This window comes from Triturus cristatus, chromosome 12, assembly GCF_964204655.1.
Source record: "Triturus cristatus chromosome 12, aTriCri1.1, whole genome shotgun sequence".
Taxonomy (NCBI): Eukaryota; Metazoa; Chordata; class Amphibia; order Caudata; family Salamandridae; genus Triturus; species Triturus cristatus.
Genome location: NC_140595.1, coordinates 218,654,244 through 218,679,983, shown reverse-complemented (window position 1 = coordinate 218,679,983; position 25,740 = coordinate 218,654,244). Strand labels below are relative to the sequence as shown.

Genomic DNA, 25,740 nt, shown 5'->3' with positions numbered 1-25,740 from the left:
GTGCAGTGCATGAGATTGCTTTTCTTGACTGACTTGAAACTTCACAATCGCAGGCAGTATATTTTCTTATCTCCCAAAGATCCTGCTGCCAGATCCCAGAGGTCACCCTCCTTTTTAAAGGTGGGACCAAGACTCATGCTGTGCTTTTCATAGGGCTTGCCCGTTATTTGTGCCCGTTCGAGGTGCCCTGAGAGGTCGCCAATCCTGAGTCAGCTTCCTCTCAGGTAGACTTGAAGGGGCACGTCAGACTTGTTTCACGTGTCTCCAGCCTAGACAGATATATCCTTCTATATTCAGGTTTAATGAAAGTACGTGTGAAAAAGGCACATACGGTGCATGGCTATGTGTAGAGCGTGTTGAAAGCGTAAAATGGCTAGGGGACAAAAGGCCTACAGTGCCACTTAACTAAAAGCCTGATTCACATTTGCTGTTCCCCTTCCCCAGCAGCCCCGACAACTCCTAATGAGCTGAGGTGAGTACAAAAGAAATTTGCATATTCCCAGACATACACATGTGAACAGTCCACCTTTTTGTACCTTGAGCAGAGACTTTGAAATGTTGGCCTGTTTTGCCCACCGGCCTGGTTCTCGCCCTCTTTCTTAGAGCCTGAAAATACCTTTCAGGTCCTCACCCTCGCAATGACAGGGTCTTTGATGTGCCGCCACTTACCCTAGAGAGCTATATTGTCACTTACTCTGGTTTCTCTTCAAAACGAAAAAATCTTTCGCCTTTTACTAAAGATTTCCGTGGAGAGGAACATTTAAGAGTTTATTCAATTTTTTTAAGCCTTGCCACAGGTGAGGCTGTTTATCATTTGTTTAAAAGAAAAGCATTAGAAGTTGGGGAATATCCAGCAATTGTCTGCTGCTTTTTTGGGGGACATGAGTTTGGTGTTTTATTCCTGAGCTCTCTGCTTGCTCATTTGCATAAACAGAGTGCAGGAGAGGTGCCTCATGGGAAAGAGCTTGTGCAGTGCATGAGATTGCTTTTCTTGACTGACTTGAAACTTCACGATCGCAGGCAGTATATTTTCTTATCTCCCAAAGATCCTGCTGCCAGATCCCAGAGGTCACCCTCCTTTTTAAAGGTGGGACCAAGACTCATGCTGTGCTTTTCATAGAGCTTGCCCGTTATTTGTGCCCGTTATTTGTGCCCGTTAGAGGTGCCCTGAGAGGTCGCCAATCCTGAGTCAGCTTCCTCTCAGGTAGACTTGAAGGGGCACGTCAGACTTGTTTCACGTGTCTCCAGCCTAGACAGATATATCCTTCTATATTCAGGTTTAATGAAAGTACGTGTGAAAAAGGCACATACGGTGCATGGCTATGTGTAGAGCGTGTTGAAAGCGTAAAATGGCTAGGGGACAAAAGGCCTACAGTGCCACTTAACTAAAAGCCTGATTCACATTTGCTGTTCCCCTTCCCCAGCAGCCCCGACAACTCCTAATGAGCTGAGGTGAGTACAAAAGAAATTTGCATATTCCCAGACATACACATGTGAACAGTCCACCTTTTTGTACCTTGAGCAGAGACTTTGAAATGTTGGCCTGTTTTGCCCACCGGCCTGGTTCTCGCCCTCTTTCTTAGAGCCTGAAAATACCTTTCAGGTCCTCACCCTCGCAATGACAGGGTCTTTGATGTGCCGCCACTTACCCTAGAGAGCTATATTGTCACTTACTCTGGTTTCTCTTCAAAACGAAAAAATCTTTCGCCTTTTACTAAAGATTTCCGTGGAGAGGAACATTTAAGAGTTTATTCAATTTTTTTAAGCCTTGCCACAGGTGAGGCTGTTTATCATTTGTTTAAAAGAAAAGCATTAGAAGTTGGGGAATATCCAGCAATTGTCTGCTGCTTTTTTGGGGGACATGAGTTTGGTGTTTTATTCCTGAGCTCTCTGCTTGCTCATTTGCATAAACAGAGTGCAGGAGAGGTGCCTCATGGGAAAGAGCTTGTGCAGTGCATGAGATTGCTTTTCTTGACTGACTTGAAACTTCACGATCGCAGGCAGTATATTTTCTTATCTCCCAAAGATCCTGCTGCCAGATCCCAGAGGTCACCCTCCTTTTTAAAGGTGGGACCAAGACTCATGCTGTGCTTTTCATAGGGCTTGCCCGTTATTTGTGCCCGTTCGAGGTGCCCTGAGAGGTCGCCAATCCTGAGTCAGCTTCCTCTCAGGTAGACTTGAAGGGGCACGTCAGACTTGTTTCACGTGTCTCCAGCCTAGACAGATATATCCTTCTATATTCAGGTTTAATGAAAGTACGTGTGAAAAAGGCACATACGGTGCATGGCTATGTGTAGAGCGTGTTGAAAGCGTAAAATGGCTAGGGGACAAAAGGCCTACAGTGCCACTTAACTAAAAGCCTGATTCACATTTGCTGTTCCCCTTCCCCAGCAGCCCCGACAACTCCTAATGAGCTGAGGTGAGTACAAAAGAAATTTGCATATTCCCAGACATACACATGTGAACAGTCCACCTTTTTGTACCTTGAGCAGAGACTTTGAAATGTTGGCCTGTTTTGCCCACCGGCCTGGTTCTCGCCCTCTTTCTTAGAGCCTGAAAATACCTTTCAGGTCCTCACCCTCGCAATGACAGGGTCTTTGATGTGCCGCCACTTACCCTAGAGAGCTATATTGTCACTTACTCTGGTTTCTCTTCAAAACGAAAAAATCTTTCGCCTTTTACTAAAGATTTCCGTGGAGAGGAACATTTAAGAGTTTATTCAATTTTTTTAAGCCTTGCCACAGGTGAGGCTGTTTATCATTTGTTTAAAAGAAAAGCATTAGAAGTTGGCGAATATCCAGCAATTGTCTGCTGCTTTTTTGGGGGACATGAGTTTGGTGTTTTATTCCTGAGCTCTCTGCTTGCTCATTTGCATAAACAGAGTGCAGGAGAGGTGCCTCATGGGAAAGAGCTTGTGCAGTGCATGAGATTGCTTTTCTTGACTGACTTGAAACTTCACGATCGCAGGCAGTATATTTTCTTATCTCCCAAAGATCCTGCTGCCAGATCCCAGAGGTCACCCTCCTTTTTAAAGGTGGGACCAAGACTCATGCTGTGCTTTTCATAGAGCTTGCCCGTTATTTGTGCCCGTTATTTGTGCCCGTTAGAGGTGCCCTGAGAGGTCGCCAATCCTGAGTCAGCTTCCTCTCAGGTAGACTTGAAGGGGCACGTCAGACTTGTTTCACGTGTCTCCAGCCTAGACAGATATATCCTTCTATATTCAGGTTTAATGAAAGTACGTGTGAAAAAGGCACATACGGTGCATGGCTATGTGTAGAGCGTGTTGAAAGCGTAAAATGGCTAGGGGACAAAAGGCCTACAGTGCCACTTAACTAAAAGCCTGATTCACATTTGCTGTTCCCCTTCCCCAGCAGCCCCGACAACTCCTAATGAGCTGAGGTGAGTACAAAAGAAATTTGCATATTCCCAGACATACACATGTGAACAGTCCACCTTTTTGTACCTTGAGCAGAGACTTTGAAATGTTGGCCTGTTTTGCCCACCGGCCTGGTTCTCGCCCTCTTTCTTAGAGCCTGAAAATACCTTTCAGGTCCTCACCCTCGCAATGACAGGGTCTTTGATGTGCCGCCACTTACCCTAGAGAGCTATATTGTCACTTACTCTGGTTTCTCTTCAAAACGAAAAAATCTTTCGCCTTTTACTAAAGATTTCCGTGGAGAGGAACATTTAAGAGTTTATTCAATTTTTTTAAGCCTTGCCACAGGTGAGGCTGTTTATCATTTGTTTAAAAGAAAAGCATTAGAAGTTGGCGAATATCCAGCAATTGTCTGCTGCTTTTTTGGGGGACATGAGTTTGGTGTTTTATTCCTGAGCTCTCTGCTTGCTCATTTGCATAAACAGAGTGCAGGAGAGGTGCCTCATGGGAAAGAGCTTGTGCAGTGCATGAGATTGCTTTTCTTGACTGACTTGAAACTTCACGATCGCAGGCAGTATATTTTCTTATCTCCCAAAGATCCTGCTGCCAGATCCCAGAGGTCACCCTCCTTTTTAAAGGTGGGACCAAGACTCATGCTGTGCTTTTCATAGAGCTTGCCCGTTATTTGTGCCCGTTATTTGTGCCCGTTAGAGGTGCCCTGAGAGGTCGCCAATCCTGAGTCAGCTTCCTCTCAGGTAGACTTGAAGGGGCACGTCAGACTTGTTTCACGTGTCTCCAGCCTAGACAGATATATCCTTCTATATTCAGGTTTAATGAAAGTACGTGTGAAAAAGGCACATACGGTGCATGGCTATGTGTAGAGCGTGTTGAAAGCGTAAAATGGCTAGGGGACAAAAGGCCTACAGTGCCACTTAACTAAAAGCCTGATTCACATTTGCTGTTCCCCTTCCCCAGCAGCCCCGACAACTCCTAATGAGCTGAGGTGAGTACAAAAGAAATTTGCATATTCCCAGACATACACATGTGAACAGTCCACCTTTTTGTACCTTGAGCAGAGACTTTGAAATGTTGGCCTGTTTTGCCCACCGGCCTGGTTCTCGCCCTCTTTCTTAGAGCCTGAAAATACCTTTCAGGTCCTCACCCTCGCAATGACAGGGTCTTTGATGTGCCGCCACTTACCCTAGAGAGCTATATTGTCACTTACTCTGGTTTCTCTTCAAAACGAAAAAATCTTTCGCCTTTTACTAAAGATTTCCGTGGAGAGGAACATTTAAGAGTTTATTCAATTTTTTTAAGCCTTGCCACAGGTGAGGCTGTTTATCATTTGTTTAAAAGAAAAGCATTAGAAGTTGGGGAATATCCAGCAATTGTCTGCTGCTTTTTTGGGGGACATGAGTTTGGTGTTTTATTCCTGAGGTCTCTGCTTGCTCATTTGCATAAACAGAGTGCAGGAGAGGTGCCTCATGGGAAAGAGCTTGTGCAGTGCATGAGATTGCTTTTCTTGACTGACTTGAAACTTCACGATCGCAGGCAGTATATTTTCTTATCTCCCAAAGATCCTGCTGCCAGATCCCAGAGGTCACCCTCCTTTTTAAAGGTGGGACCAAGACTCATGCTGTGCTTTTCATAGGGCTTGCCCGTTATTTGTGCCCGTTCGAGGTGCCCTGAGAGGTCGCCAATCCTGAGTCAGCTTCCTCTCAGGTAGACTTGAAGGGGCACGTCAGACTTGTTTCACGTGTCTCCAGCCTAGACAGATATATCCTTCTATATTCAGGTTTAATGAAAGTACGTGTGAAAAAGGCACATACGGTGCATGGCTATGTGTAGAGCGTGTTGAAAGCGTAAAATGGCTAGGGGACAAAAGGCCTACAGTGCCACTTAACTAAAAGCCTGATTCACATTTCCTGTTCCCCTTCCCCAGCAGCCCCGACAACTCCTAATGAGCTGAGGTGAGTACAAAAGAAATGTGCATATTCCCAGACATACACATGTGAACAGTCCACCTTTTTTTACCTTGAGCAGAGACTTTGAAATGTTGGCCTGTTTTGCCCACCGGCCTGGTTCTCGCCCTCTTTCTTAGAGCCTGAAAATACCTTTCAGGTCCTCACCCTCGCAATGACAGGGTCTTTGATGTGCCGCCACTTACCCTAGAGAGCTATATTGTCACTTACTCTGGTTTCTCTTCAAAACGAAAAAATCTTTCGCCTTTTACTAAAGATTTCCGTGGAGAGGAACATTTAAGAGTTTATTCAATTTTTTTAAGCCTTGCCACAGGTGAGGCTGTTTATCATTTGTTTAAAAGAAAAGCATTAGAAGTTGGGGAATATCCAGCAATTGCCTGCTGCTTTTTTGGGGGACTTGAGTTTGGTGTTTTATTCCTGAGCTCTCTGCTTGCTCATTTGCATAAACAGAGTGCAGGAGAGGTGCCTCATGGGAAAGAGCTTGTGCAGTGCATGAGATTGCTTTTCTTGACTGACTTGAAACTTCACGATCGCAGGCAGTATATTTTCTTATCTCCCAAAGATCCTGCTGCCAGATCCCAGAGGTCACCCTCCTTTTTAAAGGTGGGACCAAGACTCATGCTGTGCTTTTCATAGGGCTTGCCCGTTATTTGTGCCCGTTCGAGGTGCCCTGAGAGGGCCCCAATCCTGAGTCAGCTTCCTCTCAGGTAGACTTGAAGGGGCACGTCAGACTTGTTTCACGTGTCTCCAGCCTAGACAGATATATCCTTCTATATTCAGGTTTAATGAAAGTACGTGTGAAAAAGGCACATACGGTGCATGGCTATGTGTAGAGCGTGTTGAAAGCGTAAAATGGCTATGGGACAAAAGGCCTACAGTGCCACTTAACTAAAAGCCTGATTCACATTTGCTGTTCCCCTTCCCCAGCAGCCCCGACAACTCCTAATGAGCTGAGGTGAGTACAAAAGAAATTTGCATATTCCCAGACATACACATGTGAACAGTCCACCTTTTTGTACCTTGAGCAGAGACTTTGAAATGTTGGCCTGTTTTGCCCACCGGCCTGGTTCTCGCCCTCTTTCTTAGAGCCTGAAAATACCTTTCAGGTCCTCACCCTCGCAATGACAGGGTCTTTGATGTGCCGCCACTTACCCTAGAGAGCTATATTGTCACTTACTCTGGTTTCTCTTCAAAACGAAAAAATCTTTCGCCTTTTACTAAAGATTTCCGTGGAGAGGAACATTTAAGAGTTTATTCAATTTTTTTAAGCCTTGCCACAGGTGAGGCTGTTTATCATTTGTTTAAAAGAAAAGCATTAGAAGTTGGGGAATATCCAGCAATTGTCTGCTGCTTTTTTGGGGGACATGAGTTTGGTGTTTTATTCCTGAGCTCTCTGCTTGCTCATTTGCATAAACAGAGTGCAGGAGAGGTGCCTCATGGGAAAGAGCTTGTGCAGTGCATGAGATTGCTTTTCTTGACTGACTTGAAACTTCACAATCGCAGGCAGTATATTTTCTTATCTCCCAAAGATCCTGCTGCCAGATCCCAGAGGTCACCCTCCTTTTTAAAGGTGGGACCAAGACTCATGCTGTGCTTTTCATAGGGCTTGCCCGTTATTTGTGCCCGTTCGAGGTGCCCTGAGAGGTCGCCAATCCTGAGTCAGCTTCCTCTCAGGTAGACTTGAAGGGGCACGTCAGACTTGTTTCACGTGTCTCCAGCCTAGACAGATATATCCTTCTATATTCAGGTTTAATGAAAGTACGTGTGAAAAAGGCACATACGGTGCATGGCTATGTGTAGAGCGTGTTGAAAGCGTAAAATGGCTAGGGGACAAAAGGCCTACAGTGCCACTTAACTAAAAGCCTGATTCACATTTGCTGTTCCCCTTCCCCAGCAGCCCCGACAACTCCTAATGAGCTGAGGTGAGTACAAAAGAAATTTGCATATTCCCAGACATACACATGTGAACAGTCCACCTTTTTGTACCTTGAGCAGAGACTTTGAAATGTTGGCCTGTTTTGCCCACCGGCCTGGTTCTCGCCCTCTTTCTTAGAGCCTGAAAATACCTTTCAGGTCCTCACCCTCGCAATGACAGGGTCTTTGATGTGCCGCCACTTACCCTAGAGAGCTATATTGTCACTTACTCTGGTTTCTCTTCAAAACGAAAAAATCTTTCGCCTTTTACTAAAGATTTCCGTGGAGAGGAACATTTAAGAGTTTATTCAATTTTTTTAAGCCTTGCCACAGGTGAGGCTGTTTATCATTTGTTTAAAAGAAAAGCATTAGAAGTTGGGGAATATCCAGCAATTGTCTGCTGCTTTTTTGGGGGACATGAGTTTGGTGTTTTATTCCTGAGCTCTCTGCTTGCTCATTTGCATAAACAGAGTGCAGGAGAGGTGCCTCATGGGAAAGAGCTTGTGCAGTGCATGAGATTGCTTTTCTTGACTGACTTGAAACTTCACGATCGCAGGCAGTATATTTTCTTATCTCCCAAAGATCCTGCTGCCAGATCCCAGAGGTCACCCTCCTTTTTAAAGGTGGGACCAAGACTCATGCTGTGCTTTTCATAGAGCTTGCCCGTTATTTGTGCCCGTTATTTGTGCCCGTTAGAGGTGCCCTGAGAGGTCGCCAATCCTGAGTCAGCTTCCTCTCAGGTAGACTTGAAGGGGCACGTCAGACTTGTTTCACGTGTCTCCAGCCTAGACAGATATATCCTTCTATATTCAGGTTTAATGAAAGTACGTGTGAAAAAGGCACATACGGTGCATGGCTATGTGTAGAGCGTGTTGAAAGCGTAAAATGGCTAGGGGACAAAAGGCCTACAGTGCCACTTAACTAAAAGCCTGATTCACATTTGCTGTTCCCCTTCCCCAGCAGCCCCGACAACTCCTAATGAGCTGAGGTGAGTACAAAAGAAATTTGCATATTCCCAGACATACACATGTGAACAGTCCACCTTTTTGTACCTTGAGCAGAGACTTTGAAATGTTGGCCTGTTTTGCCCACCGGCCTGGTTCTCGCCCTCTTTCTTAGAGCCTGAAAATACCTTTCAGGTCCTCACCCTCGCAATGACAGGGTCTTTGATGTGCCGCCACTTACCCTAGAGAGCTATATTGTCACTTACTCTGGTTTCTCTTCAAAACGAAAAAATCTTTCGCCTTTTACTAAAGATTTCCGTGGAGAGGAACATTTAAGAGTTTATTCAATTTTTTTAAGCCTTGCCACAGGTGAGGCTGTTTATCATTTGTTTAAAAGAAAAGCATTAGAAGTTGGGGAATATCCAGCAATTGTCTGCTGCTTTTTTGGGGGACATGAGTTTGGTGTTTTATTCCTGAGCTCTCTGCTTGCTCATTTGCATAAACAGAGTGCAGGAGAGGTGCCTCATGGGAAAGAGCTTGTGCAGTGCATGAGATTGCTTTTCTTGACTGACTTGAAACTTCACGATCGCAGGCAGTATATTTTCTTATCTCCCAAAGATCCTGCTGCCAGATCCCAGAGGTCACCCTCCTTTTTAAAGGTGGGACCAAGACTCATGCTGTGCTTTTCATAGGGCTTGCCCGTTATTTGTGCCCGTTCGAGGTGCCCTGAGAGGTCGCCAATCCTGAGTCAGCTTCCTCTCAGGTAGACTTGAAGGGGCACGTCAGACTTGTTTCACGTGTCTCCAGCCTAGACAGATATATCCTTCTATATTCAGGTTTAATGAAAGTACGTGTGAAAAAGGCACATACGGTGCATGGCTATGTGTAGAGCGTGTTGAAAGCGTAAAATGGCTAGGGGACAAAAGGCCTACAGTGCCACTTAACTAAAAGCCTGATTCACATTTGCTGTTCCCCTTCCCCAGCAGCCCCGACAACTCCTAATGAGCTGAGGTGAGTACAAAAGAAATTTGCATATTCCCAGACATACACATGTGAACAGTCCACCTTTTTGTACCTTGAGCAGAGACTTTGAAATGTTGGCCTGTTTTGCCCACCGGCCTGGTTCTCGCCCTCTTTCTTAGAGCCTGAAAATACCTTTCAGGTCCTCACCCTCGCAATGACAGGGTCTTTGATGTGCCGCCACTTACCCTAGAGAGCTATATTGTCACTTACTCTGGTTTCTCTTCAAAACGAAAAAATCTTTCGCCTTTTACTAAAGATTTCCGTGGAGAGGAACATTTAAGAGTTTATTCAATTTTTTTAAGCCTTGCCACAGGTGAGGCTGTTTATCATTTGTTTAAAAGAAAAGCATTAGAAGTTGGCGAATATCCAGCAATTGTCTGCTGCTTTTTTGGGGGACATGAGTTTGGTGTTTTATTCCTGAGCTCTCTGCTTGCTCATTTGCATAAACAGAGTGCAGGAGAGGTGCCTCATGGGAAAGAGCTTGTGCAGTGCATGAGATTGCTTTTCTTGACTGACTTGAAACTTCACGATCGCAGGCAGTATATTTTCTTATCTCCCAAAGATCCTGCTGCCAGATCCCAGAGGTCACCCTCCTTTTTAAAGGTGGGACCAAGACTCATGCTGTGCTTTTCATAGAGCTTGCCCGTTATTTGTGCCCGTTATTTGTGCCCGTTAGAGGTGCCCTGAGAGGTCGCCAATCCTGAGTCAGCTTCCTCTCAGGTAGACTTGAAGGGGCACGTCAGACTTGTTTCACGTGTCTCCAGCCTAGACAGATATATCCTTCTATATTCAGGTTTAATGAAAGTACGTGTGAAAAAGGCACATACGGTGCATGGCTATGTGTAGAGCGTGTTGAAAGCGTAAAATGGCTAGGGGACAAAAGGCCTACAGTGCCACTTAACTAAAAGCCTGATTCACATTTGCTGTTCCCCTTCCCCAGCAGCCCCGACAACTCCTAATGAGCTGAGGTGAGTACAAAAGAAATTTGCATATTCCCAGACATACACATGTGAACAGTCCACCTTTTTGTACCTTGAGCAGAGACTTTGAAATGTTGGCCTGTTTTGCCCACCGGCCTGGTTCTCGCCCTCTTTCTTAGAGCCTGAAAATACCTTTCAGGTCCTCACCCTCGCAATGACAGGGTCTTTGATGTGCCGCCACTTACCCTAGAGAGCTATATTGTCACTTACTCTGGTTTCTCTTCAAAACGAAAAAATCTTTCGCCTTTTACTAAAGATTTCCGTGGAGAGGAACATTTAAGAGTTTATTCAATTTTTTTAAGCCTTGCCACAGGTGAGGCTGTTTATCATTTGTTTAAAAGAAAAGCATTAGAAGTTGGGGAATATCCAGCAATTGTCTGCTGCTTTTTTGGGGGACATGAGTTTGGTGTTTTATTCCTGAGGTCTCTGCTTGCTCATTTGCATAAACAGAGTGCAGGAGAGGTGCCTCATGGGAAAGAGCTTGTGCAGTGCATGAGATTGCTTTTCTTGACTGACTTGAAACTTCACGATCGCAGGCAGTATATTTTCTTATCTCCCAAAGATCCTGCTGCCAGATCCCAGAGGTCACCCTCCTTTTTAAAGGTGGGACCAAGACTCATGCTGTGCTTTTCATAGGGCTTGCCCGTTATTTGTGCCCGTTCGAGGTGCCCTGAGAGGTCGCCAATCCTGAGTCAGCTTCCTCTCAGGTAGACTTGAAGGGGCACGTCAGACTTGTTTCACGTGTCTCCAGCCTAGACAGATATATCCTTCTATATTCAGGTTTAATGAAAGTACGTGTGAAAAAGGCACATACGGTGCATGGCTATGTGTAGAGCGTGTTGAAAGCGTAAAATGGCTAGGGGACAAAAGGCCTACAGTGCCACTTAACTAAAAGCCTGATTCACATTTCCTGTTCCCCTTCCCCAGCAGCCCCGACAACTCCTAATGAGCTGAGGTGAGTACAAAAGAAATGTGCATATTCCCAGACATACACATGTGAACAGTCCACCTTTTTTTACCTTGAGCAGAGACTTTGAAATGTTGGCCTGTTTTGCCCACCGGCCTGGTTCTCGCCCTCTTTCTTAGAGCCTGAAAATACCTTTCAGGTCCTCACCCTCGCAATGACAGGGTCTTTGATGTGCCGCCACTTACCCTAGAGAGCTATATTGTCACTTACTCTGGTTTCTCTTCAAAACGAAAAAATCTTTCGCCTTTTACTAAAGATTTCCGTGGAGAGGAACATTTAAAAGTTTATTCAATTTTTTTAAGCCTTGCCACAGGTGAGGCTGTTTATCATTTGTTTAAAAGAAAAGCATTAGAAGTTGGGGAATATCCAGCAATTGCCTGCTGCTTTTTTGGGGGACTTGAGTTTGGTGTTTTATTCCTGAGCTCTCTGCTTGCTCATTTGCATAAACAGAGTGCAGGAGAGGTGCCTCATGGGAAAGAGCTTGTGCAGTGCATGAGATTGCTTTTCTTGACTGACTTGAAACTTCACGATCGCAGGCAGTATATTTTCTTATCTCCCAAAGATCCTGCTGCCAGATCCCAGAGGTCACCCTCCTTTTTAAAGGTGGGACCAAGACTCATGCTGTGCTTTTCATAGGGCTTGCCCGTTATTTGTGCCCGTTAGAGGTGCCCTGAGAGGTCGCCAATCCTGAGTCAGCTTCCTCTCAGGTAGACTTGAAGGGGCACGTCAGACTTGTTTCACGTGTCTCCAGCCTAGACAGATATATCCTTCTATATTCAGGTTTAATGAAAGTACGTGTGAAAAAGGCACATACGGTGCATGGCTATGTGTAGAGCGTGTTGAAAGCGTAAAATGGCTAGGGGACAAAAGGCCTACAGTGCCACTTAACTAAAAGCCTGATTCACATTTGCTGTTCCCCTTCCCCAGCAGCCCCGACAACTCCTAATGAGCTGAGGTGAGTACAAAAGAAATTTGCATATTCCCAGACATACACATGTGAACAGTCCACCTTTTTGTACCTTGAGCAGAGACTTTGAAATGTTGGCCTGTTTTGCCCACCGGCCTGGTTCTCGCCCTCTTTCTTAGAGCCTGAAAATACCTTTCAGGTCCTCACCCTCGCAATGACAGGGTCTTTGATGTGCCGCCACTTACCCTAGAGAGCTATATTGTCACTTACTCTGGTTTCTCTTCAAAACGAAAAAATCTTTCGCCTTTTACTAAAGATTTCCGTGGAGAGGAACATTTAAGAGTTTATTCAATTTTTTTAAGCCTTGCCACAGGTGAGGCTGTTTATCATTTGTTTAAAAGAAAAGCATTAGAAGTTGGGGAATATCCAGCAATTGTCTGCTGCTTTTTTGGGGGACATGAGTTTGGTGTTTTATTCCTGAGCTCTCTGCTTGCTCATTTGCATAAACAGAGTGCAGGAGAGGTGCCTCATGGGAAAGAGCTTGTGCAGTGCATGAGATTGCTTTTCTTGACTGACTTGAAACTTCACGATCGCAGGCAGTATATTTTCTTATCTCCCAAAGATCCTGCTGCCAGATCCCAGAGGTCACCCTCCTTTTTAAAGGTGGGACCAAGACTCATGCTGTGCTTTTCATAGAGCTTGCCCGTTATTTGTGCCCGTTATTTGTGCCCGTTAGAGGTGCCCTGAGAGGTCGCCAATCCTGAGTCAGCTTCCTCTCAGGTAGACTTGAAGGGGCACGTCAGACTTGTTTCACGTGTCTCCAGCCTAGACAGATATATCCTTCTATATTCAGGTTTAATGAAAGTACGTGTGAAAAAGGCACATACGGTGCATGGCTATGTGTAGAGCGTGTTGAAAGCGTAAAATGGCTAGGGGACAAAAGGCCTACAGTGCCACTTAACTAAAAGCCTGATTCACATTTGCTGTTCCCCTTCCCCAGCAGCCCCGACAACTCCTAATGAGCTGAGGTGAGTACAAAAGAAATTTGCATATTCCCAGACATACACATGTGAACAGTCCACCTTTTTGTACCTTGAGCAGAGACTTTGAAATGTTGGCCTGTTTTGCCCACCGGCCTGGTTCTCGCCCTCTTTCTTAGAGCCTGAAAATACCTTTCAGGTCCTCACCCTCGCAATGACAGGGTCTTTGATGTGCCGCCACTTACCCTAGAGAGCTATATTGTCACTTACTCTGGTTTCTCTTCAAAACGAAAAAATCTTTCGCCTTTTACTAAAGATTTCCGTGGAGAGGAACATTTAAGAGTTTATTCAATTTTTTTAAGCCTTGCCACAGGTGAGGCTGTTTATCATTTGTTTAAAAGAAAAGCATTAGAAGTTGGGGAATATCCAGCAATTGTCTGCTGCTTTTTTGGGGGACATGAGTTTGGTGTTTTATTCCTGAGCTCTCTGCTTGCTCATTTGCATAAACAGAGTGCAGGAGAGGTGCCTCATGGGAAAGAGCTTGTGCAGTGCATGAGATTGCTTTTCTTGACTGACTTGAAACTTCACGATCGCAGGCAGTATATTTTCTTATCTCCCAAAGATCCTGCTGCCAGATCCCAGAGGTCACCCTCCTTTTTAAAGGTGGGACCAAGACTCATGCTGTGCTTTTCATAGGGCTTGCCCGTTATTTGTGCCCGTTCGAGGTGCCCTGAGAGGTCGCCAATCCTGAGTCAGCTTCCTCTCAGGTAGACTTGAAGGGGCACGTCAGACTTGTTTCACGTGTCTCCAGCCTAGACAGATATATCCTTCTATATTCAGGTTTAATGAAAGTACGTGTGAAAAAGGCACATACGGTGCATGGCTATGTGTAGAGCGTGTTGAAAGCGTAAAATGGCTAGGGGACAAAAGGCCTACAGTGCCACTTAACTAAAAGCCTGATTCACATTTGCTGTTCCCCTTCCCCAGCAGCCCCGACAACTCCTAATGAGCTGAGGTGAGTACAAAAGAAATTTGCATATTCCCAGACATACACATGTGAACAGTCCACCTTTTTGTACCTTGAGCAGAGACTTTGAAATGTTGGCCTGTTTTGCCCACCGGCCTGGTTCTCGCCCTCTTTCTTAGAGCCTGAAAATACCTTTCAGGTCCTCACCCTCGCAATGACAGGGTCTTTGATGTGCCGCCACTTACCCTAGAGAGCTATATTGTCACTTACTCTGGTTTCTCTTCAAAACGAAAAAATCTTTCGCCTTTTACTAAAGATTTCCGTGGAGAGGAACATTTAAGAGTTTATTCAATTTTTTTAAGCCTTGCCACAGGTGAGGCTGTTTATCATTTGTTTAAAAGAAAAGCATTAGAAGTTGGCGAATATCCAGCAATTGTCTGCTGCTTTTTTGGGGGACATGAGTTTGGTGTTTTATTCCTGAGCTCTCTGCTTGCTCATTTGCATAAACAGAGTGCAGGAGAGGTGCCTCATGGGAAAGAGCTTGTGCAGTGCATGAGATTGCTTTTCTTGACTGACTTGAAACTTCACGATCGCAGGCAGTATATTTTCTTATCTCCCAAAGATCCTGCTGCCAGATCCCAGAGGTCACCCTCCTTTTTAAAGGTGGGACCAAGACTCATGCTGTGCTTTTCATAGAGCTTGCCCGTTATTTGTGCCCGTTATTTGTGCCCGTTAGAGGTGCCCTGAGAGGTCGCCAATCCTGAGTCAGCTTCCTCTCAGGTAGACTTGAAGGGGCACGTCAGACTTGTTTCACGTGTCTCCAGCCTAGACAGATATATCCTTCTATATTCAGGTTTAATGAAAGTACGTGTGAAAAAGGCACATACGGTGCATGGCTATGTGTAGAGCGTGTTGAAAGCGTAAAATGGCTAGGGGACAAAAGGCCTACAGTGCCACTTAACTAAAAGCCTGATTCACATTTGCTGTTCCCCTTCCCCAGCAGCCCCGACAACTCCTAATGAGCTGAGGTGAGTACAAAAGAAATTTGCATATTCCCAGACATACACATGTGAACAGTCCACCTTTTTGTACCTTGAGCAGAGACTTTGAAATGTTGGCCTGTTTTGCCCACCGGCCTGGTTCTCGCCCTCTTTCTTAGAGCCTGAAAATACCTTTCAGGTCCTCACCCTCGCAATGACAGGGTCTTTGATGTGCCGCCACTTACCCTAGAGAGCTATATTGTCACTTACTCTGGTTTCTCTTCAAAACGAAAAAATCTTTCGCCTTTTACTAAAGATTTCCGTGGAGAGGAACATTTAAGAGTTTATTCAATTTTTTTAAGCCTTGCCACAGGTGAGGCTGTTTATCATTTGTTTAAAAGAAAAGCATTAGAAGTTGGGGAATATCCAGCAATTGTCTGCTGCTTTTTTGGGGGACATGAGTTTGGTGTTTTATTCCTGAGGTCTCTGCTTGCTCATTTGCATAAACAGAGTGCAGGAGAGGTGCCTCATGGGAAAGAGCTTGTGCAGTGCATGAGATTGCTTTTCTTGACTGACTTGAAACTTCACGATCGCAGGCAGTATATTTTCTTATCTCCCAAAGATCCTGCTGCCAGATCCCAGAGGTCACCCTCCTTTTTAAAGGTGGGACCAAGACTCATGCTGTGCTTTTCATAGGGCTTGCCCGTTATTTGTGCCCGTTCGAGGTGCCCTGAGAGGTCGCCAATCCTGAGTCAGCTTCCTCTCAGGTAGACTTGAAGGGGCACGTCAGACTTGTTTCACGTGTCTCCAGCCTAGACAGATATATCCTTCTATATTCAGGTTTAATGAAAGTACGTGTGAAAAAGGCACATACGGTGCATGGCTATGTGTAGAGCGTGTTGAAAGCGTAAAATGGCTAGGGGACAAAAGGCCTACAGTGCCACTTAACTAAAAGCCTGATTCACATTTCCTGTTCCCCTTCCCCAGCAGCCCCGACAACTCCTAATGAGCTGAGGTGAGTACAAAAGAAATGTGCATATTCCCAGACATACACATGTGAACAGTCCACCTTTTTTTACCTTGAGCAGAGACTTTGAAATGTTGGCCTGTTTTGCCCACCGGCCTGGTTCTCGCCCTCTTTCTTAGAGCCTGAAAATACCTTTCAGGTCCTCACCCTCGCAATGACAGGGTCTTTGATGTGCCGCCACTTACCCTAGAGAGCTATATTGTCACTTACTCTGGTTTCTCTTCAAAACGAAAAAATCTTTCGCCTTTTACTAAAGATTTCCGTGGAGAGGAACATTTAAGAGTTTATTCAATTTTTTTAAGCCTTGCCACAGGTGAGGCTGTTTATCATTTGTTTAAAAGAAAAGCATTAGAAGTTGGGGAATATCCAGCAATTGCCTGCTGCTTTTTTGGGGGACTTGAGTTTGGTGTTTTATTCCTGAGCTCTCTGCTTGCTCATTTGCATAAACAGAGTGCAGGAGAGGTGCCTCATGGGAAAGAGCTTGTGCAGTGCATGAGATTGCTTTTCTTGACTGACTTGAAACTTCACGATCGCAGGCAGTATATTTTCTTATCTCCCAAAGATCCTGCTGCCAGATCCCAGAGGTCACCCTCCTTTTTAAAGGTGGGACCAAGACTCATGCTGTGCTTTTCATAGGGCTTGCCCGTTATTTGTGCCCGTTCGAGGTGCCCTGAGAGGGCCCCAATCCTGAGTCAGCTTCCTCTCAGGTAGACTTGAAGGGGCACGTCAGACTTGTTTCACGTGTCTCCAGCCTAGACAGATATATCCTTCTATATTCAGGTTTAATGAAAGTACGTGTGAAAAAGGCACATACGGTGCATGGCTATGTGTAGAGCGTGTTGAAAGCGTAAAATGGCTATGGGACAAAAGGCCTACAGTGCCACTTAACTAAAAGCCTGATTCACATTTGCTGTTCCCCTTCCCCAGCAGCCCCGACAACTCCTAATGAGCTGAGGTGAGTACAAAAGAAATTTGCATATTCCCAGACATACACATGTGAACAGTCCACCTTTTTGTACCTTGAGCAGAGACTTTGAAATGTTGGCCTGTTTTGCCCACCGGCCTGGTTCTCGCCCTCTTTCTTAGAGCCTGAAAATACCTTTCAGGTCCTCACCCTCGCAATGACAGGGTCTTTGATGTGCCGCCACTTACCCTAGAGAGCTATATTGTCACTTACTCTGGTTTCTCTTCAAAACGAAAAAATCTTTCGCCTTTTACTAAAGATTTCCGTGGAGAGGAACATTTAAGAGTTTATTCAATTTTTTTAAGCCTTGCCACAGGTGAGGCTGTTTATCATTTGTTTAAAAGAAAAGCATTAGAAGTTGGGGAATATCCAGCAATTGTCTGCTGCTTTTTTGGGGGACATGAGTTTGGTGTTTTATTCCTGAGCTCTCTGCTTGCTCATTTGCATAAACAGAGTGCAGGAGAGGTGCCTCATGGGAAAGAGCTTGTGCAGTGCATGAGATTGCTTTTCTTGACTGACTTGAAACTTCACAATCGCAGGCAGTATATTTTCTTATCTCCCAAAGATCCTGCTGCCAGATCCCAGAGGTCACCCTCCTTTTTAAAGGTGGGACCAAGACTCATGCTGTGCTTTTCATAGGGCTTGCCCGTTATTTGTGCCCGTTCGAGGTGCCCTGAGAGGTCGCCAATCCTGAGTCAGCTTCCTCTCAGGTAGACTTGAAGGGGCACGTCAGACTTGTTTCACGTGTCTCCAGCCTAGACAGATATATCCTTCTATATTCAGGTTTAATGAAAGTACGTGTGAAAAAGGCACATACGGTGCATGGCTATGTGTAGAGCGTGTTGAAAGCGTAAAATGGCTAGGGGACAAAAGGCCTACAGTGCCACTTAACTAAAAGCCTGATTCACATTTGCTGTTCCCCTTCCCCAGCAGCCCCGACAACTCCTAATGAGCTGAGGTGAGTACAAAAGAAATTTGCATATTCCCAGACATACACATGTGAACAGTCCACCTTTTTGTACCTTGAGCAGAGACTTTGAAATGTTGGCCTGTTTTGCCCACCGGCCTGGTTCTCGCCCTCTTTCTTAGAGCCTGAAAATACCTTTCAGGTCCTCACCCTCGCAATGACAGGGTCTTTGATGTGCCGCCACTTACCCTAGAGAGCTATATTGTCACTTACTCTGGTTTCTCTTCAAAACGAAAAAATCTTTCGCCTTTTACTAAAGATTTCCGTGGAGAGGAACATTTAAGAGTTTATTCAATTTTTTTAAGCCTTGCCACAGGTGAGGCTGTTTATCATTTGTTTAAAAGAAAAGCATTAGAAGTTGGGGAATATCCAGCAATTGTCTGCTGCTTTTTTGGGGGACATGAGTTTGGTGTTTTATTCCTGAGCTCTCTGCTTGCTCATTTGCATAAACAGAGTGCAGGAGAGGTGCCTCATGGGAAAGAGCTTGTGCAGTGCATGAGATTGCTTTTCTTGACTGACTTGAAACTTCACGATCGCAGGCAGTATATTTTCTTATCTCCCAAAGATCCTGCTGCCAGATCCCAGAGGTCACCCTCCTTTTTAAAGGTGGGACCAAGACTCATGCTGTGCTTTTCATAGAGCTTGCCCGTTATTTGTGCCCGTTATTTGTGCCCGTTAGAGGTGCCCTGAGAGGTCGCCAATCCTGAGTCAGCTTCCTCTCAGGTAGACTTGAAGGGGCACGTCAGACTTGTTTCACGTGTCTCCAGCCTAGACAGATATATCCTTCTATATTCAGGTTTAATGAAAGTACGTGTGAAAAAGGCACATACGGTGCATGGCTATGTGTAGAGCGTGTTGAAAGCGTAAAATGGCTAGGGGACAAAAGGCCTACAGTGCCACTTAACTAAAAGCCTGATTCACATTTGCTGTTCCCCTTCCCCAGCAGCCCCGACAACTCCTAATGAGCTGAGGTGAGTACAAAAGAAATTTGCATATTCCCAGACATACACATGTGAACAGTCCACCTTTTTGTACCTTGAGCAGAGACTTTGAAATGTTGGCCTGTTTTGCCCACCGGCCTGGTTCTCGCCCTCTTTCTTAGAGCCTGAAAATACCTTTCAGGTCCTCACCCTCGCAATGACAGGGTCTTTGATGTGCCGCCACTTACCCTAGAGAGCTATATTGTCACTTACTCTGGTTTCTCTTCAAAACGAAAAAATCTTTCGCCTTTTACTAAAGATTTCCGTGGAGAGGAACATTTAAGAGTTTATTCAATTTTTTTAAGCCTTGCCACAGGTGAGGCTGTTTATCATTTGTTTAAAAGAAAAGCATTAGAAGTTGGGGAATATCCAGCAATTGTCTGCTGCTTTTTTGGGGGACATGAGTTTGGTGTTTTATTCCTGAGGTCTCTGCTTGCTCATTTGCATAAACAGAGTGCAGGAGAGGTGCCTCATGGGAAAGAGCTTGTGCAGTGCATGAGATTGCTTTTCTTGACTGACTTGAAACTTCACGATCGCAGGCAGTATATTTTCTTATCTCCCAAAGATCCTGCTGCCAGATCCCAGAGGTCACCCTCCTTTTTAAAGGTGGGACCAAGACTCATGCTGTGCTTTTCATAGGGCTTGCCCGTTATTTGTGCCTGTTCGAGGTGCCCTGAGAGGTCGCCAATCCTGAGTCAGCTTCCTCTCAGGTAGACTTGAAGGGGCACGTCAGACTTGTTTCACGTGTCTCCAGCCTAGACAGATATATCCTTCTATATTCAGGTTTAATGAAAGTACGTGTGAAAAAGGCACATACGGTGCATGGCTATGTGTAGAGCGTGTTGAAAGCGTAAAATGGCTAGGGGACAAAAGGCCTACAGTGCCACTTAACTAAAAGCCTGATTCACATTTCCTGTTCCCCTTCCCCAGCAGCCCCGACAACTCCTAATGAGCTGAGGTGAGTACAAAAGAAATGTGCATATTCCCAGACATACACATGTGAACAGTCCACCTTTTTGTACCTTGAGCAGAGACTTTGAAATGTTGGCCTGTTTTGCCCACCGGCCTGGTTCTCGCCCTCTTTCTTAGAGCCTGAAAATACCTTTCAGGTCCTCACCCTCGCAATGACAGGGTCTTTGATGTGCCGCCACTTACCCTAGAGAGCTATATTGTCACTTACTCTGGTTTCTCTTCAAAACGAAAAAATCTTTCGCCTTTTACTAAAGATTTCCGTGGAGAGGAACATTTAAGAGTTTATTCAATTTTTTTAAGCCTTGCCACAGGTGAGGCTGTTTATCATTTGTTTAAAAGAAAAGCATTAGAAGTTGGGGAATATCCAGCAATTGCCTGCTGCTTTTTTGGGGGACTTGAGTTTGGTGTTTTATTCCTGAGCTCTCTGCTTGCTCATTTGCATAAACAGAGTGCAGGAGAGGTGCCTCATGGGAAAGAGCTTGTGCAGTGCATGAGATTGCTTTTCTTGACTGACTTGAAACTTCACGATCGCAGGCAGTATATTTTCTTATCTCCCAAAGATCCTGCTGCCAGATCCCAGAGGTCACCCTCCTTTTTAAAGGTGGGACCAAGACTCATGCTGTGCTTTTCATAGGGCTTGCCCGTTATTTGTGCCCGTTCGAGGTGCCCTGAGAGGGCCCCAATCCTGAGTCAGCTTCCTCTCAGGTAGACTTGAAGGGGCACGTCAGACTTGTTTCACGTGTCTCCAGCCTAGACAGATATATCCTTCTATATTCAGGTTTAATGAAAGTACGTGTGAAAAAGGCACATACGGTGCATGGCTATGTGTAGAGCGTGTTGAAAGCGTAAAATGGCTATGGGACAAAAGGCCTACAGTGCCACTTAACTAAAAGCCTGATTCACATTTGCTGTTCCCCTTCCCCAGCAGCCCCGACAACTCCTAATGAGCTGAGGTGAGTACAAAAGAAATTTGCATATTCCCAGACATACACATGTGAACAGTCCACCTTTTTGTACCTTGAGCAGAGACTTTGAAATGTTGGCCTGTTTTGCCCACCGGCCTGGTTCTCGCCCTCTTTCTTAGAGCCTGAAAATACCTTTCAGGTCCTCACCCTCGCAATGACAGGGTCTTTGATGTGCCGCCACTTACCCTAGAGAGCTATATTGTCACTTACTCTGGTTTCTCTTCAAAACGAAAAAATCTTTTGCCTTTTACTAAAGATTTCCGTGGAGAGGAACATTTAAGAGTTTATTCAATTTTTTTAAGCCTTGCCACAGGTGAGGCTGTTTATCATTTGTTTAAAAGAAAAGCATTAGAAGTTGGGGAATATCCAGCAATTGTCTGCTGCTTTTTTGGGGGACATGAGTTTGGTGTTTTATTCCTGAGCTCTCTGCTTGCTCATTTGCATAAACAGAGTGCAGGAGAGGTGCCTCATGGGAAAGAGCTTGTGCAGTGCATGAGATTGCTTTTCTTGACTGACTTGAAACTTCACAATCGCAGGCAGTATATTTTCTTATCTCCCAAAGATCCTGCTGCCAGATCCCAGAGGTCACCCTCCTTTTTAAAGGTGGGACCAAGACTCATGCTGTGCTTTTCATAGGGCTTGCCCGTTATTTGTGCCCGTTCGAGGTGCCCTGAGAGGTCGCCAATCCTGAGTCAGCTTCCTCTCAGGTAGACTTGAAGGGGCACGTCAGACTTGTTTCACGTGTCTCCAGCCTAGACAGATATATCCTTCTATATTCAGGTTTAATGAAAGTACGTGTGAAAAAGGCACATACGGTGCATGGCTATGTGTAGAGCGTGTTGAAAGCGTAAAATGGCTAGGGGACAAAAGGCCTACAGTGCCACTTAACTAAAAGCCTGATTCACATTTCCTGTTCCCCTTCCCCAGCAGCCCCGACAACTCCTAATGAGCTGAGGTGAGTACAAAAGAAATGTGCATATTCCCAGACATACACATGTGAACAGTCCACCTTTTTTTACCTTGAGCAGAGACTTTGAAATGTTGGCCTGTTTTGCCCACCGGCCTGGTTCTCGCCCTCTTTCTTAGAGCCTGAAAATACCTTTCAGGTCCTCACCCTCGCAATGACAGGGTCTTTGATGTGCCGCCACTTACCCTAGAGAGCTATATTGTCACTTACTCTGGTTTCTCTTCAAAACGAAAAAATCTTTCGCCTTTTACTAAAGATTTCCGTGGAGAGGAACATTTAAGAGTTTATTCAATTTTTTTAAGCCTTGCCACAGGTGAGGCTGTTTATCATTTGTTTAAAAGAAAAGCATTAGAAGTTGGGGAATATCCAGCAATTGCCTGCTGCTTTTTTGGGGGACTTGAGTTTGGTGTTTTATTCCTGAGCTCTCTGCTTGCTCATTTGCATAAACAGAGTGCAGGAGAGGTGCCTCATGGGAAAGAGCTTGTGCAGTGCATGAGATTGCTTTTCTTGACTGACTTGAAACTTCACGATCGCAGGCAGTATATTTTCTTATCTCCCAAAGATCCTGCTGCCAGATCCCAGAGGTCACCCTCCTTTTTAAAGGTGGGACCAAGACTCATGCTGTGCTTTTCATAGGGCTTGCCCGTTATTTGTGCCCGTTCGAGGTGCCCTGAGAGGGCCCCAATCCTGAGTCAGCTTCCTCTCAGGTAGACTTGAAGGGGCACGTCAGACTTGTTTCACGTGTCTCCAGCCTAGACAGATATATCCTTCTATATTCAGGTTTAATGAAAGTACGTGTGAAAAAGGCACATACGGTGCATGGCTATGTGTAGAGCGTGTTGAAAGCGTAAAATGGCTATGGGACAAAAGGCCTACAGTGCCACTTAACTAAAAGCCTGATTCACATTTGCTGTTCCCCTTCCCCAGCAGCCCCGACAACTCCTAATGAGCTGAGGTGAGTACAAAAGAAATTTGCATATTCCCAGACATACACATGTGAACAGTCCACCTTTTTGTACCTTGAGCAGAGACTTTGAAATGTTGGCCTGTTTTGCCCACCGGCCTGGTTCTCGCCCTCTTTCTTAGAGCCTGAAAATACCTTTCAGGTCCTCACCCTCGCAATGACAGGGTCTTTGATGTGCCGCCACTTACCCTAGAGAGCTATATTGTTACTTACTCTGGTTTCTCTTCAAAACGAAAAAATCTTTCGCCTTTTACTAAAGATTTCTGTGGAGAGGAACATTTAAGAGTTTATTCAATTTTTTTAAGCCTTGCCACAGGTGAGGCTGTTTATCATTTGTTTAAAAGAAAAGCATTAGAAGTTGGGGAATATCCAGCAATTGTCTGCTGCTTTTTTGGGGGACATGAGTTTGGTGTTTTATTCCTGAGCTCTCTGCTTGCTCATTTGCATAAACAGAGTGCAGGAGAGGTGCCTCATGGGAAAGAGCTTGTGCAGTGCATGAGATTGCTTTTCTTGACTGACTTGAAACTTCACAATCGCAGGCAGTATATTTTCTTATCTCCCAAAGATCCTGCTGCCAGATCCCAGAGGTCACCCTCCTTTTTAAAGGTGGGACCAAGACTCATGCTGTGCTTTTCATAGGGCTTGCCCGTTATTTGTGCCCGTTCGAGGTGCCCTGAGAGGTCGCCAATCCTGAGTCAGCTTCCTCTCAGGTAGACTTGAAGGGGCACGTCAGACTTGTTTCACGTGTCTCCAGCCTAGACAGATATATCCTTCTATATTCAGGTTTAATGAAAGTACGTGTGAAAAAGGCACATACGGTGCATGGCTATGTGTAGAGCGTGTTGAAAGCGTAAAATGGCTAGGGGACAAAAGGCCTACAGTGTCACTTAACTAAAAGCCTGATTCACATTTCCTGTTCCCCTTCCCCAGCAGCCCCGACAACTCCTAATGAGCTGAGGTGAGTACAAAAGAAATTTGCATATTCCCAGACATACACATGTGAACAGTCCACCTTTTTGTACCTTGAGCAGAGACTTTGAAATGTTGGCCTGTTTTGCCCACCGGCCTGGTTCTCGCCCTCTTTCTTAGAGCCTGAAAATACCTTTCAGGTCCTCACCCTCGCAATGACAGGGTCTTTGATGTGCCGCCACTTACCCTAGAGAGCTATATTGTCACTTACTCTGGTTTCTCTTCAAAACGAAAAAATCTTTCGCCTTTTACTAAAGATTTCCGTGGAGAGGAACATTTAAGAGTTTATTCAATTTTTTTAAGCCTTGCCACAGGTGAGGCTGTTTATCATTTGTTTAAAAGAAAAGCATTAGAAGTTGGGGAATATCCAGCAATTGCCTGCTGCTTTTTTGGGGGACATGAGTTTGGTGTTTTATTCCTGAGCTCTCTGCTTGCTCATTTGCATAAACAGAGTGCAGGAGAGGTGCCTCATGGGAAAGAGCTTGTGCAGTGCATGAGATTGCTTTTCTTGACTGACTTGAAACTTCACGATCGCAGGCAGTATATTTTCTTATCTCCCAAAGATCCTGCTGCCAGATCCCAGAGGTCACCCTCCTTTTTAAAGGTGGGACCAAGACTCATGCTGTGCTTTTCATAGGGCTTGCCCGTTATTTGTGCCCGTTCGAGGTGCCCTGAGAGGTCGCCAATCCTGAGTCAGCTTCCTCTCAGGTAGACTTGAAGGGGCACGTCAGACTTGTTTCACGTGTCTCCAGCCTAGACAGATATATCCTTCTATATTCAGGTTTAATGAAAGTACGTGTGAAAAAGGCACATACGGTGCATGGCTATGTGTAGAGCGTGTTGAAAGCGTAAAATGGCTAGGGGACAAAAGGCCTACAGTGCCACTTAACTAAAAGCCTGATTCACATTTCCTGTTCCCCTTCCCCAGCAGCCCCGACAACTCCTAATGAGCTGAGGTGAGTACAAAAGAAATTTGCATATTCCCAGACATACACATGTGAACAGTCCACCTTTTTGTACCTTGAGCAGAGACTTTGAAATGTTGGCCTGTTTTGCCCACCGGCCTGGTTCTCGCCCTCTTTCTTAGAGCCTGAAAATACCTTTCAGGTCCTCACCCTCGCAATGACAGGGTCTTTGATGTGCCGCCACTTACCCTAGAGAGCTATATTGTCACTTACTCTGGTTTCTCTTCAAAACGAAAAAATCTTTCGCCTTTTACTAAAGATTTCCGTGGAGAGGAACATTTAAGAGTTTATTCAATTTTTTTAAGCCTTGCCACAGGTGAGGCTGTTTATCATTTGTTTAAAAGAAAAGCATTAGAAGTTGGGGAATATCCAGCAATTGTCTGCTGCTTTTTTGGGGGACATGAGTTTGGTGTTTTATTCCTGAGCTCTCTGCTTGCTCATTTGCATAAACAGAGTGCAGGAGAGGTGCCTCATGGGAAAGAGCTTGTGCAGTGCATGAGATTGCTTTTCTTGACTGACTTGAAACTTCACGATCGCAGGCAGTATATTTTCTTATCTCCCAAAGATCCTGCTGCCAGATCCCAGAGGTCACCCTCCTTTTTAAAGGTGGGACCAAGACTCATGCTGTGCTTTTCATAGGGCTTGCCCGTTATTTGTGCCCGTTCGAGGTGCCCTGAGAGGTCGCCAATCCTGAGTCAGCTTCCTCTCAGGTAGACTTGAAGGGGCACGTCAGACTTGTTTCACGTGTCTCCAGCCTAGACAGATATATCCTTCTATATTCAGGTTTAATGAAAGTACGTGTGAAAAAGGCACATACGGTGCATGGCTATGTGTAGAGCGTGTTGAAAGCGTAAAATGGCTAGGGGACAAAAGGCCTACAGTGCCACTTAACTAAAAGCCTGATTCACATTTGCTGTTCCCCTTCCCCAGCAGCCCCGACAACTCCTAATGAGCTGAGGTGAGTACAAAAGAAATTTGCA

At 45.3% G+C, this 25,740-nt stretch overlaps 26 non-coding genes across 26 annotated transcripts; all 26 read left to right on the top strand.

Annotated features, from left to right (window-relative positions):
• Positions 1-690: 690 nt before the first annotated feature.
• LOC146775219 (U5 spliceosomal RNA) lies at positions 691-805 on the top strand. Its single transcript, XR_014973098.1, has one exon. It is a non-coding gene; the product is annotated as a U5 spliceosomal RNA (small nuclear RNA).
• Positions 806-1,670: 865 nt separating this feature from the next.
• On the top strand, positions 1,671-1,785 carry LOC146775218 (U5 spliceosomal RNA). The gene has a single exon (XR_014973097.1). It is a non-coding gene; the product is annotated as a U5 spliceosomal RNA (small nuclear RNA).
• An 852-nt stretch (positions 1,786-2,637) lies between these two features.
• Positions 2,638-2,752, top strand: LOC146775217 (U5 spliceosomal RNA). The gene has a single exon (XR_014973096.1). It is a non-coding gene; the product is annotated as a U5 spliceosomal RNA (small nuclear RNA).
• An 865-nt stretch (positions 2,753-3,617) lies between these two features.
• Positions 3,618-3,732, top strand: LOC146775216 (U5 spliceosomal RNA). Its single transcript, XR_014973095.1, has one exon. It is a non-coding gene; the product is annotated as a U5 spliceosomal RNA (small nuclear RNA).
• Positions 3,733-4,597: 865 nt separating this feature from the next.
• LOC146775215 (U5 spliceosomal RNA) lies at positions 4,598-4,712 on the top strand. Its single transcript, XR_014973094.1, has one exon. It is a non-coding gene; the product is annotated as a U5 spliceosomal RNA (small nuclear RNA).
• Positions 4,713-5,564: 852 nt separating this feature from the next.
• On the top strand, positions 5,565-5,679 carry LOC146775214 (U5 spliceosomal RNA). Its single transcript, XR_014973093.1, has one exon. It is a non-coding gene; the product is annotated as a U5 spliceosomal RNA (small nuclear RNA).
• Positions 5,680-6,531: 852 nt separating this feature from the next.
• LOC146775213 (U5 spliceosomal RNA) lies at positions 6,532-6,646 on the top strand. The gene has a single exon (XR_014973091.1). It is a non-coding gene; the product is annotated as a U5 spliceosomal RNA (small nuclear RNA).
• Positions 6,647-7,498: 852 nt separating this feature from the next.
• On the top strand, positions 7,499-7,613 carry LOC146775212 (U5 spliceosomal RNA). Its single transcript, XR_014973090.1, has one exon. It is a non-coding gene; the product is annotated as a U5 spliceosomal RNA (small nuclear RNA).
• An 865-nt stretch (positions 7,614-8,478) lies between these two features.
• LOC146775211 (U5 spliceosomal RNA) lies at positions 8,479-8,593 on the top strand. Its single transcript, XR_014973089.1, has one exon. It is a non-coding gene; the product is annotated as a U5 spliceosomal RNA (small nuclear RNA).
• An 852-nt stretch (positions 8,594-9,445) lies between these two features.
• LOC146775210 (U5 spliceosomal RNA) lies at positions 9,446-9,560 on the top strand. Its single transcript, XR_014973088.1, has one exon. It is a non-coding gene; the product is annotated as a U5 spliceosomal RNA (small nuclear RNA).
• An 865-nt stretch (positions 9,561-10,425) lies between these two features.
• LOC146775209 (U5 spliceosomal RNA) lies at positions 10,426-10,540 on the top strand. The gene has a single exon (XR_014973087.1). It is a non-coding gene; the product is annotated as a U5 spliceosomal RNA (small nuclear RNA).
• An 852-nt stretch (positions 10,541-11,392) lies between these two features.
• LOC146775208 (U5 spliceosomal RNA) lies at positions 11,393-11,507 on the top strand. Its single transcript, XR_014974288.1, has one exon. It is a non-coding gene; the product is annotated as a U5 spliceosomal RNA (small nuclear RNA).
• Positions 11,508-12,359: 852 nt separating this feature from the next.
• Positions 12,360-12,474, top strand: LOC146775207 (U5 spliceosomal RNA). The gene has a single exon (XR_014973086.1). It is a non-coding gene; the product is annotated as a U5 spliceosomal RNA (small nuclear RNA).
• An 865-nt stretch (positions 12,475-13,339) lies between these two features.
• LOC146775206 (U5 spliceosomal RNA) lies at positions 13,340-13,454 on the top strand. Its single transcript, XR_014973085.1, has one exon. It is a non-coding gene; the product is annotated as a U5 spliceosomal RNA (small nuclear RNA).
• An 852-nt stretch (positions 13,455-14,306) lies between these two features.
• Positions 14,307-14,421, top strand: LOC146775205 (U5 spliceosomal RNA). The gene has a single exon (XR_014973084.1). It is a non-coding gene; the product is annotated as a U5 spliceosomal RNA (small nuclear RNA).
• Positions 14,422-15,286: 865 nt separating this feature from the next.
• LOC146775204 (U5 spliceosomal RNA) lies at positions 15,287-15,401 on the top strand. The gene has a single exon (XR_014973083.1). It is a non-coding gene; the product is annotated as a U5 spliceosomal RNA (small nuclear RNA).
• Positions 15,402-16,253: 852 nt separating this feature from the next.
• On the top strand, positions 16,254-16,368 carry LOC146775203 (U5 spliceosomal RNA). The gene has a single exon (XR_014973082.1). It is a non-coding gene; the product is annotated as a U5 spliceosomal RNA (small nuclear RNA).
• An 852-nt stretch (positions 16,369-17,220) lies between these two features.
• On the top strand, positions 17,221-17,335 carry LOC146775202 (U5 spliceosomal RNA). The gene has a single exon (XR_014973080.1). It is a non-coding gene; the product is annotated as a U5 spliceosomal RNA (small nuclear RNA).
• An 852-nt stretch (positions 17,336-18,187) lies between these two features.
• On the top strand, positions 18,188-18,302 carry LOC146775201 (U5 spliceosomal RNA). The gene has a single exon (XR_014973079.1). It is a non-coding gene; the product is annotated as a U5 spliceosomal RNA (small nuclear RNA).
• An 865-nt stretch (positions 18,303-19,167) lies between these two features.
• On the top strand, positions 19,168-19,282 carry LOC146775200 (U5 spliceosomal RNA). The gene has a single exon (XR_014973078.1). It is a non-coding gene; the product is annotated as a U5 spliceosomal RNA (small nuclear RNA).
• An 852-nt stretch (positions 19,283-20,134) lies between these two features.
• LOC146775199 (U5 spliceosomal RNA) lies at positions 20,135-20,249 on the top strand. Its single transcript, XR_014973077.1, has one exon. It is a non-coding gene; the product is annotated as a U5 spliceosomal RNA (small nuclear RNA).
• An 852-nt stretch (positions 20,250-21,101) lies between these two features.
• Positions 21,102-21,216, top strand: LOC146775198 (U5 spliceosomal RNA). The gene has a single exon (XR_014973702.1). It is a non-coding gene; the product is annotated as a U5 spliceosomal RNA (small nuclear RNA).
• An 852-nt stretch (positions 21,217-22,068) lies between these two features.
• LOC146775197 (U5 spliceosomal RNA) lies at positions 22,069-22,183 on the top strand. The gene has a single exon (XR_014973076.1). It is a non-coding gene; the product is annotated as a U5 spliceosomal RNA (small nuclear RNA).
• Positions 22,184-23,035: 852 nt separating this feature from the next.
• Positions 23,036-23,150, top strand: LOC146775196 (U5 spliceosomal RNA). The gene has a single exon (XR_014974117.1). It is a non-coding gene; the product is annotated as a U5 spliceosomal RNA (small nuclear RNA).
• An 852-nt stretch (positions 23,151-24,002) lies between these two features.
• LOC146775195 (U5 spliceosomal RNA) lies at positions 24,003-24,117 on the top strand. Its single transcript, XR_014973075.1, has one exon. It is a non-coding gene; the product is annotated as a U5 spliceosomal RNA (small nuclear RNA).
• An 852-nt stretch (positions 24,118-24,969) lies between these two features.
• Positions 24,970-25,084, top strand: LOC146775194 (U5 spliceosomal RNA). Its single transcript, XR_014973074.1, has one exon. It is a non-coding gene; the product is annotated as a U5 spliceosomal RNA (small nuclear RNA).
• Positions 25,085-25,740: the final 656 nt, after the last annotated feature.